The sequence below is a fragment of the Panthera pardus genome, unplaced genomic scaffold (genome assembly GCF_024362965.1).
Source record: "Panthera pardus isolate Hobbes unplaced genomic scaffold, ASM2436296v1 HiC_scaffold_24, whole genome shotgun sequence".
NCBI lineage: Eukaryota > Metazoa > Chordata > Mammalia > Carnivora > Felidae > Panthera > Panthera pardus.
The window spans coordinates 47103028-47117825 of record NW_026526810.1 but is presented as its reverse complement, the minus strand read 5'-3'; the positions used below and the strand labels follow the sequence as shown (position 1 = coordinate 47117825).

Genomic DNA, 14798 nt, shown 5'->3' with positions numbered 1-14798 from the left:
TGGTGTGAGAAAGTGGTCTAGTTTCAACCTTCTGCATGTTGCTGTCCAGTTCTCCCAGCACCATTTGTTAAAGAGACGGTCTTTTTTCCATTGGATGTCCTTTCCTGCTTTGTCAAAGATTAGTTGGCCATACATTTGTGGGTCTAGTTCTGGGGTTTCTATTCTATTCCATTGGTCTATGTGTCTGTTTTTGTACCAATACCATGCTGTCTTGATGATTACAGCTTTGTAGTAGAAGCTAAAGTCTGGGATTGTGATGCCTCTTGCTTTGGTCTTCTACTTCAAAATTACTTTGGCTATTCGGGGCCTTTTGTGGTTCCATATGAATTTTAAGATTGCTTGTTCTAGTTTCGAGAAGAATGCTGGTGCAATTTTGATTGGGATTGCATTGAATGTGTAGATAGCTTTGGGTAGTATTGACATTTTGACAATATTTATTCTTCCAATCCATGAGCAGGGAATGTCTTTCCATTTCTTTATATCTTCTTCAATTTCCTTCATAAGCTTTCTATAGTTTTCAGCATACAGATCTTTTACATCTTTGGTTAGATTTATCCCTAGGTATTTTATGCTTCTTGTGCAATTGTGAATGGGATCAGTTTCTTTATTTGTCTTTCTGTTGCTTCATTATTAGTGTATAAGAATGCAACTGATTTCTGTACATTGATTTTGTATCCTGCAACTTTGCTGAATTCATGTATCAGTTCTAGCAGACTTCTGGTGGAGTCTATTGGATTTTCCATGTATGATATCATGTCATCTGCAAAAAGTGAAAGCTTAACTTCATCTTTGCCAATTTTGATGCCTTTGCTTTCCTTTTGTTGTCTGATTGCTGATGCTAGAATTTCCAGCACTATGTTAAACAACAGTGGTGAGAGTGGACATCCCTGTCGTGTTCCTGATCTCAGAGAAAAAGCTCTCAGTTTTTCCCCATTGAGGATGATGTTAGCTGTGGGCTTTTCATAAATGGCTTTTATGATCTTTAAGTATGTTCCTTCTATCCCGACTTTCTCAAGGGTTTTTATTAAGAAAGGGTGCTGGATTTTGTGAAAGGCCTTTTCTGCATCGATTGACAGGATCATATGGTTCTTATCTTTTCTTTTATTAATGTGATGTATCACATTGATTGATTTTCGAATGTTGAACCAGCCCTGCAGCTCAGGAATGAATCCCACTTGATCATGGTGAATAATTCTTTTTATATGCTGTTGAATTCGATTTGCTAGTATCTTATTGAGAATTTTTGCATCCATGTTCATCAGGGATATTGGCCTGTAGTTCTCTTCTTTTACTGGGTCTCTGTCTGGTGTAGGAATCAAAGTAATACTGGCTTCATAGAATGAGTCTGGAAGTTTTCCTTCCCTTTCTATTTTTTGGAATAGCTTGAGAAGGATAGGTATTATCTCTGCTTTAAACGTCTGGTAGAACTCCCCTGGGAAGCCATCTGGTCCTGGACTCTTATTTGTTGGGAGATTTTTGATGACTGATTCAATTTCTTCGCTGGTTATGGGTCTGTTCAAGCTTTCCATTTCCTCCTGATTGAGTTTTGGAAGCGTGTGGGTGCTTAGGAATTTGTCCATTTCTTCCATGTTGTCCAGTTTGTTGGTATATAATTTTTCATAGTATTCCCTGATAATTGCTTGTATCTCTGAGGGATCGGTTGTAATAATTCCATTTTCATTCATGATGTTATCTATTTGGGTCATCTCCCTTTTCTTTTTGAGAAGCCTGGCTAGAGGTTTATCAATTTTGTTTATGTTTTCAAAAAACCAACTCTTGGTTTCGTTGATCTGCTCTACAGTTTTTTTAGATTCTATATTGTTTATTTCTGCTCTGATCTTTATTATTTCTCTTCTTCTGCTGGGTTTGGGGTGTCTTTGCTGTTCTGCTTCTATTTCCTTTAGGTGTGCTGTTAGATTTTGTATTTGGGATTTTTCTTGTTTCTTGAGCTAGGCCTGGATTGCAATGTATTTTCCTCTCAGGACTGCCTTCGCTGCATCCCAAAGCGTTTGGATTGTTGTATTTTCATTTTCGTTTGTTTCCATATATTTTTTAATTTCTTCTCTAATTGCCTGGTTGACCCATTCATTCTTTAGTAGGGTGTTCTTTAACCTCCATGCTTTTGGACGTTTTCCAGACTTTTTCCTGTGGTTGATTTCAAGCTTCATAGCATTGTGGTCTGAAAGTATGCATGGTATGATTTCAATTCTTGTATACTTATGAAGGGCTGTTTTGTGACCCAGTATGTGATCTATCTTGGAGAATGTTCCATGTGCACTCGAGAAGAAAGTATATTCTGTTGCTTTGGGATGTAGAGTTCTAAATATACCTGTCAAGTCCATCTGATCCAATGTGTCATTCAGGGCCCTTGTTTCTTTATTGGCCGTGTGTCTAGATGATCTATCCATTTCTGTAAGTGGAGTGTTAAAGTCCCCTGCAATTACCACGTTCTTATCAATAAGGTTGCTTATGTTTGTGAGTAATTGTTTTATATATTTGGGGGCTCCGGTATGCGGCGCATAGACATTTATAATTGTTAGCTCTTCCTGATGGATAGACCCTGTGATTATTATATAATGCCCTTCTTCATCTCTTGTTACAGCCTTTAATTTAAAGTCTAGTTTGTCTGATATAAGTATGGCTACTCCATCTTTCTTTTGACTTCCAGTGGCATGATAAATAGTTCTCCATCCCCTCACTCTCAATCTGAAGGTGTCCTCAGGTCTAAAATGAGTCTCTTGTAGACAGCAAATAGATGGGTCTTGTTTTTTTTATCCATTCTGATACCCTATGTCTTTTGATTGGCGCATTTAGTCCATTTACATTCAGTGTTATTATACAAAGATATGGGTTTAGAGTCATTGTGATGTCTGTAGGTTTCATGCTTGTAGCGATGTCTCCGGTACTTTGTCTCACAGGATCCCCCTTAGGATCTCTTGTAGGGCTGGTTTAGTGGTGACGAATTCCTTCAGTTTTTGTTTGGGAAGACCTTTATCTCTCCTTCTATTCTAAATGACAGACTTGCTGGATAAAGGATTCTCGGCTGCATATGTTTTCTGTTCATCACATTGAAGATCTCCTGCCATTCCTCTCTGGCCTGCCAAGTTTCAGTAGAGAGATCGGTCACGAGTCTTATAGGTCTCCCTTTATATGTTAGAGCATGTTTATCTCTAGCTGCTTTCAGAATTTTCTCTTTATCCTTGTATTTTGCCAGTTTCACTATGACATGTCGTGCAGAAGATTGATTCAAGTTACAACTGAAGGGAGTTCTCTGTGCCTCCGGATTTCAATGCCTTTTTCCTTCCCCAATTCAGGGAAGTTCTCACCTTTCCCTCTCTCTTCCTCCTCTGGAATACCAATTATGCGTATATTATTTCTCTTTAGTGCATCACTTAGTTCTCTAATTTTCCCCTCATACTCCTGGATTTTTTTATCTCTCTTTTTCTCAGCTTCTTCTTTTTCCATAATTTTATCTTCTAGTTCACCTATTCTCTCCTCTGCCTCTTCAATCTGAGCCATGGTTGTCTCCATTTTATTTTGCAGCTCATTGATAGCATTTTTTAGCTCCTCCTGGCTGTTCCTTAGTCCCTTGATCTCTGTAGCAACAGATTCTCTGCTGTCCTCTATACTGTTTTCAGGCCCAGTGATTAATTTTATGACTATTATGCTAAATTCACTTTCTGTTATATTGTTTAAATCATTTTTGATCAGTTCGTTAGCTGTTGTTGTTTTCTGGACATTTTTCTGAGGGGAATTCTTCCGATTCGTCATCTTGGATAGTCCCTGGAGTGGTGCGGGACTGCAGGGCACTTCCCCTGTGCTGTCTTGAATAACTTGTGTTGGTGGGTGAGGCCACAGTCAGACCTGATGTCTGCCCCCAGCCCACCCCTGGGGCCACAGTCAGACTGGTGTGTGCCTTCTCTTCCCCTCTCCTAGGGGCGGGATTCACTGTGGGGTGGCGTGGCCCGTCTGTGCTACTTGCACACTGCCAGACTTGTGGTGCTGGGATCTGGTGTATTAGCTGGGGTGGATTGGCAAGGTGCACAGGGGCGGGAGGGGCAGGCTCAGCTTGTTTTTCCTTTGGAGATCCGCTTCGGGAGGGGCCCTGCAGCACTGGGAGGGAGTCAGACCTGCCAGAGGGATGGATCCACAAAATCACAGCGTTGGGTGTTTGCGCAGTGCAAGCAAGTTCCCTGGCAGGAACTGGTTCCCTTTGGGATTTTGGTTGGGGGATGGGCGAGGGCAATGGCGCTGGCGAGCGCCTTTGTTCCCCACCAAGCTGAGCTCTGTCATCCGGGGCTCAACAACTCTCCCTCCCATCGTCCTCCAGCCCTCCCGTTCTCTGAGCAGAGCTGTTAGCTTATAACCTTCCAGATGTCAAGTCCTGCTTGCTGTCGGAACACACTCTGTCCGGCCCCTCCGCTTTTGCAAGTCAGACTCGGGGGCTCTGCTTGGCTGGCGGGCCACCCCTCCGCCCATGCTCCCTCTCGCCAGTCCATGTAATGGCGCACCACCTCGCCGCCCTTCCTACCCTCTTCTGTGGGCCTCTCCTCTGCGCTTGGCTCCGGAGACTCCGTTCTGCTAGTCTTCTGGCGGTTTTCTGGGTTATTTAGGCAGGTGTAGGGGGAATCTAAGTGATCAGCAGGACACGCGGTGAGCCCAGTGTCCTCCTACGCCGCCATCTTCCCCTATCCGGTTTTCTTGCGTTCTAATACAGAATAGGAATATGTAATTCTAATAGATTTTGTGAGCTCTCTCATATGTTTAAAATAGATTCCTTTTTTGATTAAGAAACCATGTTGTTTTCTGTTGTTTACAATAAGAATCGTACTGACATAATTGCTAAAAACCTGTAATGGTTTATTTCTAGCTGGAATTTTTAACCTGGATCCAAGGATAACATTACAGTATCTGTGTGTGTGTTGTACTATATGCAGAATTTTGGATATTTGGATATTCTGATGGGGGAGAGGGTCTATAGCTTTTATTTGATTCTCAAAAGTTTCTGTAATTCTAAAAAGGCCAAGAACCACTTATCTACAGGATACAATTTAAATACCTTACTTAGGATAATTTACAAAACCTTTATGATCTGGCCTCTGTCTACTGCTTCAGTTTTCTCTCTCATTGTATTTCTTGTTGCTTCTGCTTTTCATCATCATTGCATGCAAGTCACATCTAAGTACTACAGGTTCTCTAAAAGCACCTCATGTTTTTTAATCTCCATGTCTTTGCTCATGATGTTCCTTTAAACATTTTTTTTTAATGTTTATTTTTTGAGGAGAGAAAGTCAGAGCATGAGCAGGGAGAGGGGAAGAGAGAGAGGGAGACACAGAATCTGAAGCAAGCTCCAGGTTCTGAGCTATCAGCACAGAGCCTGACACCAGGCTCGAACCTGCGAGCTGTGAGATCATGATCTGAGTTGAAGTCGGATGCTTAACCAACTGAGCCACCCAGGCACCTCAGCTCAGGATGTTCCTTCTGCCTTAAGTTCCCAATCCTTTTCTTTGTTCTTTACTCCACCTTTTAATTGGTTTTCTGGGCACCTGCTCATCTTTTAAATTCAGCTGGTTTCACCTCTTCTATGAAGGCCATAATCTCTGTGCTCCCATCCCCTTGGCTCACCTGATTTCAGCTTTGACAGCAGCCCATGTCAGGCTAGCAGCTGGTTTGAGTGTGTCTTCTTTGTTGGTTTGGGACATTCTCCAAAGTCACTGAAGGTAACTCATTGCCCAGGCACATCTTTATGAAGAAGTTAACCCCTCTGGGGGCAACAGTGGAAATGTCTGTGGGTAAATGCCCCAGGGTTCCCATCTGCTGGTGGGCCAATTCTGAGGCACCTTCTTTATGTGTCTCAGAGAGGTCTCTGAGCAACTGGGTCCCAGGAGCTGCCTTAGCATCTGTTGCCTTTGTTGTCCTTATTTACGGATTTCTCTCTAGTAGACTGTTATTTCTTTTTTGTTTAAAATTTTTAAAATTTATTTTTCATTGTGGTAAGAACACTTAATGTAAGATCTATCCACGTAACGAGTTTTAAGTGTACATTTTGTGGACTATAGGTACAGTGTTGTACATCTTACTTGTTATTTATCCATTTAACTGAAATTTTATGCCTGTTGATTAACTCCTCATTTCCCCTTCTTTCAGCCCTTGGGAACTACCATTCCAGACTTTGATTTTATGAATTTAAGGACTACTTCCTATAAGTACAATCATGTAGTACTTATCTTTCTGTGTTTGGCTTCTTTCATTTAGCATAATATCCTGAAAGTCCATTTATGTTGTTGTATGTTACAGAATTTCCTTCATTTTTAAGGCTGAATAATATTCTTTTATATGTATATATACATTTTTTTTTTTTTTTACCCATTCATCTACTGATGAACATTTAATTTGCTTCCACATCTTAGCTATTGTGAATAGGGCTGCAATGAACATGAGAGTGAGTGCTTGTGTCTCTTTGAGATCCTGATTTCAACTTTTCTGGATGTATACCCAGAAGTGGGATTACTGATTCATATGGTAGTTCTATTTTTATTTTTTTGAGGAACCTCTGTACTTTTTTCTGTAGTGGCTGAACATTTTGCATTTCTACCAGCAGGGTGCAAGGGTTCCAATTTCTCCATGTCCTTGCCAACACTTCTCTTTTGTTAAACTATTACCTCTTGAGAGTGAAGAGCTTATATTATTCCCTTTATTAAAAGAGAAAACTGGATCCTCATCAATGTGTGAAAAAACACAAAACATGAGAGCTTTTTTCTGATTTCTCACGGGCTGTCTTGTGTTTACATGCGTCTGGGGAGCAGAACTAAGACCAAACAGCAGAACTTACCAGAAGACAGAGTTTAGTTCAATGTAGAACTATCAGTGCCCCTAAGGGAAGTGGGACTTATTAGTAACAGTAACAGTGGTTCATTATGGCATAGTGACCCTCTTGGTTTACCCACTCTTCACTCTCCAGACAAGAATTCCTGTAATTGAGAGTTTTGTGGAAAAAGAGTCCCACATGCAGATGCTTACAGGGGCCAGGCAGGCATGTAAACTAGTGAGGCTGAGCATCAGATAATTGGTAAGGGAGGAAACTGTGGAAATAAAGTATGTGTATTCTGTCTGAAAGGGGTAGCTCCTCCTCAGCTCCAGTCAACTATCGTTGTGCAAGAATATAGGTTTGGTGCTGCCAGACTTCAGTTTTTCAAGGGAAAGCAGAAATCCAGATCCTTATATAAAAATTCACAGTTGAAAAAACAATACGCTAGTCAAGAAGGCTTCACAGGGCTGGGCAGGGACCACGTGTTGTTAGTTTGCAACCTTTGTGCAGCATGTGTAGCAAAGGATGTTAAAACTTCAGATGTGTGGGCAGCCTCCTCTGAAAGGCAGCCCTAGGGTCTGGTCAGTTTGCTCTCATCAGGTGTATAAACGGACTCTGCCTGTTCCCAGCACAGGCCTTCTCTGCAGCAAGGAAGCTCTGTGGCTCGGGCTCTTTGCTACTTCCCACTACTGTTCTTCCTCCACCAAACCTGTCATCTTAGTGCAACTTCCACATTTCCAGCACTTGGATTTCTGCTGCAGATCATCACCGTTCAATGGTCTCATAGTTTTGTTTTATGTTTTTTTAAATGTTTATTTATTTTGAGAGAAAGAGAGAGAGAGCACACACAAGCGGGGGAGGGGCAGAGAGAACGGGGGAGAGAGAATCCCAAGCAGGTGCCATGCTGTCAGCACAGAGCCTGATATGGGGCTTGAACTCATGAACCGTGAGATCATTACCTGAGCTGAAACCAAGAGTCGGACACTTAACCGACTGAGCCACCAGGTGCCTCTGTTTTATCTCTAATTGAGGTGTTAAGTTCCTCAAATCTGGAGCTTCTATTTCATATGCCTTTCCTATCATTTGGAGCATGGTGCGGGGCACATAGCAGGTGCTCAAAAGAATTATTGATGCTGGATGGCCATCTTACTCAGGGCTTTTGTCATCACTCTTAGTAGAAGGTAAAGTAATAAAAAGTCTCCTAAGTAAGTAAATAAATGAATAAATAAGTAGGTAAGTAAATAAATAAATCAGTGGGGCTCTAGGCATGTTCCCCATCTACTGTTGACCTACTGCTGTTAGAGCTTTTATGAGGAAAATGGTGCCCAGTGTGTTACTTCTGTCACCGGCTCTTTCGCATCATTTTTTACTAAAGATACAGCAAAATAACCAATTATTTGTTCCCATTTTAGATTCATTGGTTAGAGATAGGGTCTGATCATAAGCTGTGTAGCCATTCTTTTAAGGTAAAAGTGAGCAGACACTTTGGTGTTACAAAAATTGACTAAAAGAAAAAATTATTTTAACTGGTTATGATGATCTATTTCTCTTCCTTCCCTTTCATTTGAAGCACATTTTGTTTGTTTTAGAAATCTCCTTTCTTCTACATCTGTGAAGTAAAACACAGTAAAAATAATTCTGTCATCCGTGATAATGGTATTAGGTACCCTTTGGACACTGGAGCTTACTAATTGTCTTTAAGACTTCTTTTAGTAAACTTTTCCCCCTTTTTTTGGTCAAGGTTCTAGTAAGCATAAATTGCCAGAATAGTAGATCTTCTCTATTTCATTTGTCCCGGAATTATTTATTTCACCAAGTTTCAGTGCAGTTTTGCTACAAAGACAGGGAACTGACCATTTCTTCAGTGAACATTTACTGAGCTCCTATGGTATGCCAGACCCTATTTTAGTTGTTGAAGATACAGAAGTGAAATTAGACAAGGCCCTTGCTTTCCTGAAGCTGAACTTCAAGTGGTGAGAGATAACTGCAAACTGATAAACAAACATATACACAAGATATTTGGGATGGTAGTTAAGTGTTGGCAGAATAAAATAGGATGGAGAAAATACATATGTGAGGGAGTTACTCTAGTTTGGAGTTGAAGGAAGCTCTCCTTGAAACTGTCACAGCTGAGGCTTGACAAGTGAGGACCGGCCACATCAAGATCAGGGGGAAGAGCCTTCCAGTCAACAAAACAGTTCATGCAGCAGGCCTCAGGCAGGAGCCCATATGGTGGGTGTACTGAAGGCACAGTCAGGAAGTCAGAGGGAAAGGGGATTTTAGAGTTAGCAAATAGAATTAGTACACAAGTGATTTTATTCAGCAACTTTTGTAGTTTAAATGTTTATGGCCATGCTCATTTAGTTCTTAGGATTAGACTCATTAATTATCTAAGGTTCACACTGGATGAAGCCAGTGTTTCAAAGTCTATGTGGTATATCCTGCCCTGAAGCCTGAAATTTCCCATGATAGGATAGGACACTAGTAGTATTTTAGGAAAATGGCATCTGGTGTTATATTCTTAAATTAAAGTTGCCTTGGAAATAATCTTGCCTGCATGGTAAGAACAACTTGCTTCATCTTTTAACATAATAATTGCTCTCAAGGATTATAAGAGCTTATAGACAAATGGAGCATCCGGTTTTAAAGCTAGCTGGACAGGGAAGAAAGCTATCGTGGATAACGTTTCAGATTTTCTTGGGTTTTTTGGTATCTGCACAACAAGAGACCCGATGAATTGCCAGCACATAATAAGCCAGAACCCCGGATCCAGAGAACGTTTGTGATGTCCAGCCAACACAGAACTGCTTTCTCCCCCAAAGGGTGGTCTCCAAATCTGTTGTAGCCTTTGGCAAGATTTTTATATCACAATTGAAAACAGATGCCCTTTCTGCCCTCTCCCTTGTTGTCTGAGTTACTACCATTCAGAGGGTGTGAGCCATGGCAGTCTCTCATGCACCTTCAGAACACCCTGCAAGAATCCTCATTAGACATTCCTAGCAGAAGTCTTGCTGTGAAACACTCTGCAATAGAGAATAGACACGAGAAGGTGCCACATTTATGAGGTTCTAGTAATCTGCTTGGTGCATTCTGAATGTTCCTTGTCACAAATCAAAACACCAGTCCTAAGGTTTAATATAAAACATCTCTTCAGGCAGTTTCTATTTTGTTATTTGTTTGTTTAATTTAAATTTTAGTTAACGTACAGTGCAATATTGGTTTCAGGAAGAGAATTCAGTATTTCATCACTTACATACAACACCTAGTGCTCATCATAACAAGTGCCCTTCTTAATACCCATAACCCATCTAGCCCTCCCTCTCTTCTCTTTCACCCTCTTCCCATATGTTCATCTGTTTTGTTTCTTAAATTCCACATATGAGTAAAATCATATGGTATTTGTCTTTCTTTGATTGACTTATTTCGCTTAGCATAATACATTCTAGCTCCATCCATGTTGTTGCAAATGGCAAGATTTCCTTCTTTTTGATGGCTGAGTAATATTCCTCTGTGTGTGTGTGTGTGTGTGTGTGTGTGTGTGTGTGTGTTTCCTACATTTTCTTTTATCCCACATTTTCTTTATCCATTCATCAGTGATGAACATTTGGTCTCTCTCCATAGTTTGGCTATTACTGATAATGCTGCTATAAAGACTTTGAATCTGTATTTTTGTACCATTTCAGTAAATACCTACTAGCGTAATTGCTGGATCATAGGGTAGTTCTATTTTTAGTTTTTTGAGGAACTTCCATACTGTTCTCCAGAATAGCTGTACCAGTTTGCATTCCCACCAACAGAGCAAGAGGGTTTCCCTTTCTCCACATCCTTGCCAATACCTGTTGTTTCTTGTGTTGTTAATTTTAGCCATTCTTACAGGTATAAAGTGGCATCTCATCATGGTTTTGATTTGTATTTCCCTGATGATGAGTGATGTTGAGCATCATTTCATGTGTCTGTTAGCCACCTGAATGTCTTCTTTGGAAAAGTGTCTATTCATGTCTTCTGCCCATTTCTGAACTGGGTTGTCTGTTTTTTTGGGTGTTGAGTTTCATAAGTTCTTTATAGATTTGGGGTACTAACCCTTTATCAGAAATATCATTTGCAAATATATTGTCTCATTCTGTAGGCTGACTTTTAGTTTTGTTGATTGTTTCCTTGGCTGTGCAGAAGGTTTTATCTTGATGAAGTCCCAATAGTTCATGTTTGCTTTTGTTTCCCTTGCCTTCAGCAACTTGACAGTTTCTATTTTACAATATTTAAACCTAATGGAAAATATTTAATCCTAAAGGACTACGTAATCCTAAGAAAAGCTAAAGTATACTGTCCCTAATGAACTATATTTTTATCACAGGATCTGACCCTAAAATATGCCTGCATTTTATATACGTGACATTGAGAAGCTATAGTATCAAAAATCACTATAAATTCTTGATTAAAAGAAACTTATTAGATATAACAATGAAATATAATGTGTGGGCTTTGTTCATATCCTGGTGTAAATCAACTGAAAATTAAACAACAATTGGGAAAATTTAATATGTACTGAATATGTGACAATATTAAGTAGTCATTGGTAATTTTGTTAGGTGTGATAATGATATGGAGATTATGTAAGGAGATGTCCTTATTTTATAGAGGCGCATACTCAAATACAGAGATGAAAAAATCACATCTATAATTTATTTTAAAACACTTCAGCAAGAATCAACTGAAGCATATATGGCAAAATGTTAATAATTGTTCAGTCTCAGTGATGGGCTTGTGAGTTTACTATAGTATTTTCTCCACTGTCCTGCATATTTGAAAATTTTTATAATTCAAAGTTTAAAAGATCTTTGCACATTGGATCACAGACAGGACAGTGATTTTTCAGCTAAGTAGCACTATTTTATGATCACAGTGGATGCTGCTTTACTGTGCCTTTTGTCACATTCAGCGATATATAGCAGTGCACCTGGAAACTAGATGATTTCTTCATAAGTGGGACATTATAGTAAAAATAAATCAATATTCTCCCCTTAACCAGCCCTGCCCCCCATACTCTGATTTTAAACTTGGTCTATGATTATAGGAGGTGAAGTAGCTCAGAGGCAAAAACTGAAACATACAGAATCCTAAAGCTAGTATTTTAAACATTTTGTTTCAACCTTAGTTTTAAAAAAGAAAATCTTAAACTGCAGTTGCTAAAGTCATTTCCTTCCTATCAAAATGTAAATTCAGGGGCATCTGGGTGGCTCAGTCGGTTAAGCGTCCAACTTCGGCTCAGGTCATGATCTCACAGTTCGTCAGTTCAAGCCCCGCATCAGGCTCTGTGCTGACAGCTCAGATCCTGGAGCCTGCTTCAGATTCTGTGTCTCCCCTCTCTCTGCCCTTCCCCGGCTCATTCTCTGTCTCTCTCTCTCTCCCAAAAATAAATTAAAAAATAAATAAATATTCAAAATGTAAATTCAACAACCTGGATTATATTAACATATATAAAATATTGGCACTGTCTCAGGCACATACTTGCCAATCAATGGCCTGTCTTCTTCCTTCTCTGTTCAGAGATTTTGAGCAGCTGTTACTATTAAATCTACCTGTGCTGTTTCTTCAGACAGTGTGTTTTTGCTGACAGTATGTTCCAGTACTGGATATTGGTAAGATTTTCTTATCTTGGGATATTTTGATATCTAGACCATGAAATAAGTTGAACTTATCGATGGATATAATAACTTCACATTGCAGTGTGGACTACTGGTGGAACAAAACATGTTGTGTTTTTATTCCCACCTGCATTTAACTTGTAAGTTCTCTTTTTCCTTATTTTTCATCCACTTGGTGTCAGTTGTAGATTCAGTAGCAAAGGGTATCTTGCTGTCCCCTTTCTTCAGCCTCAACACTTTAGTAAGCTGTGAGTATTGGCACCTCATTTATTATGATTATGATTATTAAGCAACAATGCCTATGTGGAGATATCTTGACTTACAATTAGTGTTAAAAATAAAGTCCTAATTGTAACAGTGAACACCCACTGAGCTCCTGTCCTATAACGCATTATTGAAAGTGCTCTGGGATGAAATGTTGCACTGGTGGAATGCATGGGACTAGAAGACCTGCTTTCTGTCTTCAGCAGTGCATGAACTTTGTGGACATAGGAGAAACAGTTACCGTGCAAAAGGTTTGGCAAGCACAAGCGAGTGCCATGGACTGCAAGAGTGGTATAGAGTCAAGAGATTCTTTCCAGCTGGGGCCAGCATGGCTTCCTGAGCATAAAAAATTTAAACTGAACCTTCAGAAACAGATTAAATTTTGGCAGAGAGAGAAAGGGAAGGAAACTATTACTGTGTGGTAAATGAGTATCCTCAGGAGCCAGGAGTCTTTGGGTAACTGTAAGTAAGAGAGTTTGGCTGGACGGAGGACCTCCTATTGGGACCCAGCAGGCTGAGGGCAGGAATCTGGATTATAGGAAGCACTGGCCAGGCAGTAAAGGTTTGGGGCAGTAACATGAGTAAGGCTGTGTGTTAGGAGCTCCGTCTGGCTGTGTTGGCCTCAAGACAGGTTGCAGGAAGGAGACATCAAGACAGGGAAATCAATTTGGAAACCACTGCAGAATAGTTCAAGTGGGAAAAGGAGTAAAAATGTACATTTGGGTAATGACAGCAGGAATAGAAAGGAGGCATGATTACCAGACATGTTGCAAAAGAACTGACTAGATCTGATGAATGAATTTAAGTCCTCTTTGAAAGAGAACGGGAAAATGCAAGCTGTTAACTGTAAGTTGAGTCATACTTCATATGACTCAATTGAGAATGTTTGAAAGAAAACTTTTCATTTTTTGTTTATTTATAGAAAGGTAGCCCCACCCTTGTAATTATTAAACTTTACACAATCCTAAGAAGGGCTGTTTACTTCCTCCAGCCTTGGCTGCCTTTTTATCCATCCCTAAGAATTAGGAGGATGGTGCTGTGGAGAGGGAGGAAATGTAACCTGAAACTTTACTAAAATATGTTGGTTCATAAATGAAATGTGAAAGCACCTCCGAAAAAGTAGTAATAGTCTAGGGGGAGGAACCTGGAGGTCAATGCTGGAGGATCAAGTCATGTAGAAAAGGCTCCCTTGAGAGGATGTTCAGTGTCTTTCAGTGGAGTAGCAGAGCCCCCTGCAAGGAGGGAGCTGGGGAATAAATCCTCTGTCCTACTCTCTTCCCTCCCATTTCTTGATCTCCCTTTCTCCAGTCTAGATGGCAAGGGAACCCATTGGTGTAATCATACAGGTCAGCCTCCTGAGGCAGAGAAGTGGGGTAGAGAAGAGGAGAGAGTAGAACTGGGGGTGCAGACAAAAGGGAACAGTCACAGCACACTCTTTACAACATATAACAATATGGGGGGGGGGGTGCTTGGAAGAAGATCCTCATAGAATCATAAAATGTTAGACCTGGAAGGATCCTGAGAAGTAATTCTCAACGTCATTTTAGAGATGGGGAAATAGAACCCTCCCTATAGGGGTAGCAACTGGGTACAGTTGTCGCAGAGCTGAAAAGAAAGGACAGACCTTTTGATGTGCAGCCCTGGATCTTTCCAGTTGGCTAGGTAGCTTCCATATAATCACAAGTTCTTCAGGTCCATGGCACAAGCTCAGCCACTCTGCAAGGGTGAGAATGTTAAGGAGGTCTCAGTCATTATTCAAGGGAATGTGTAAACATTATAGAGAAAACCACTGCAGTAGGACATGTTCCTGTAACTGAAGTTAAGAGTCATCGTGGATAATCTAGAAAGTATAGAAATGTGTTAAGGAGAAAATAAAATCACCCATGATGTACCACAGGGATAATAACTGTTAATGTTTTGGTGCTTTCTTAAAGTTTTTAAAAATTAAAATTTATATAAATACATGTATGTGTGAATGCAAAATTAGTATCAATTGTACATATAGTTTTGTATCTTGTTTTTTCACTTGAAAGTGAATAATTTCTCAGATAGTAAATTGTCTTAGGATCTGAATTTTTTTTTTT

General features: G+C 40.1%; 1 protein-coding gene across 2 annotated transcripts in view; it reads left to right on the top strand.

Annotated features, from left to right (window-relative positions):
- The window catches only part of GALK2 (galactokinase 2), a 137887-nt gene that overhangs the window by 111873 nt on the left and 11216 nt on the right, over positions 1–14798 (top strand). The window lies entirely within an intron of this gene.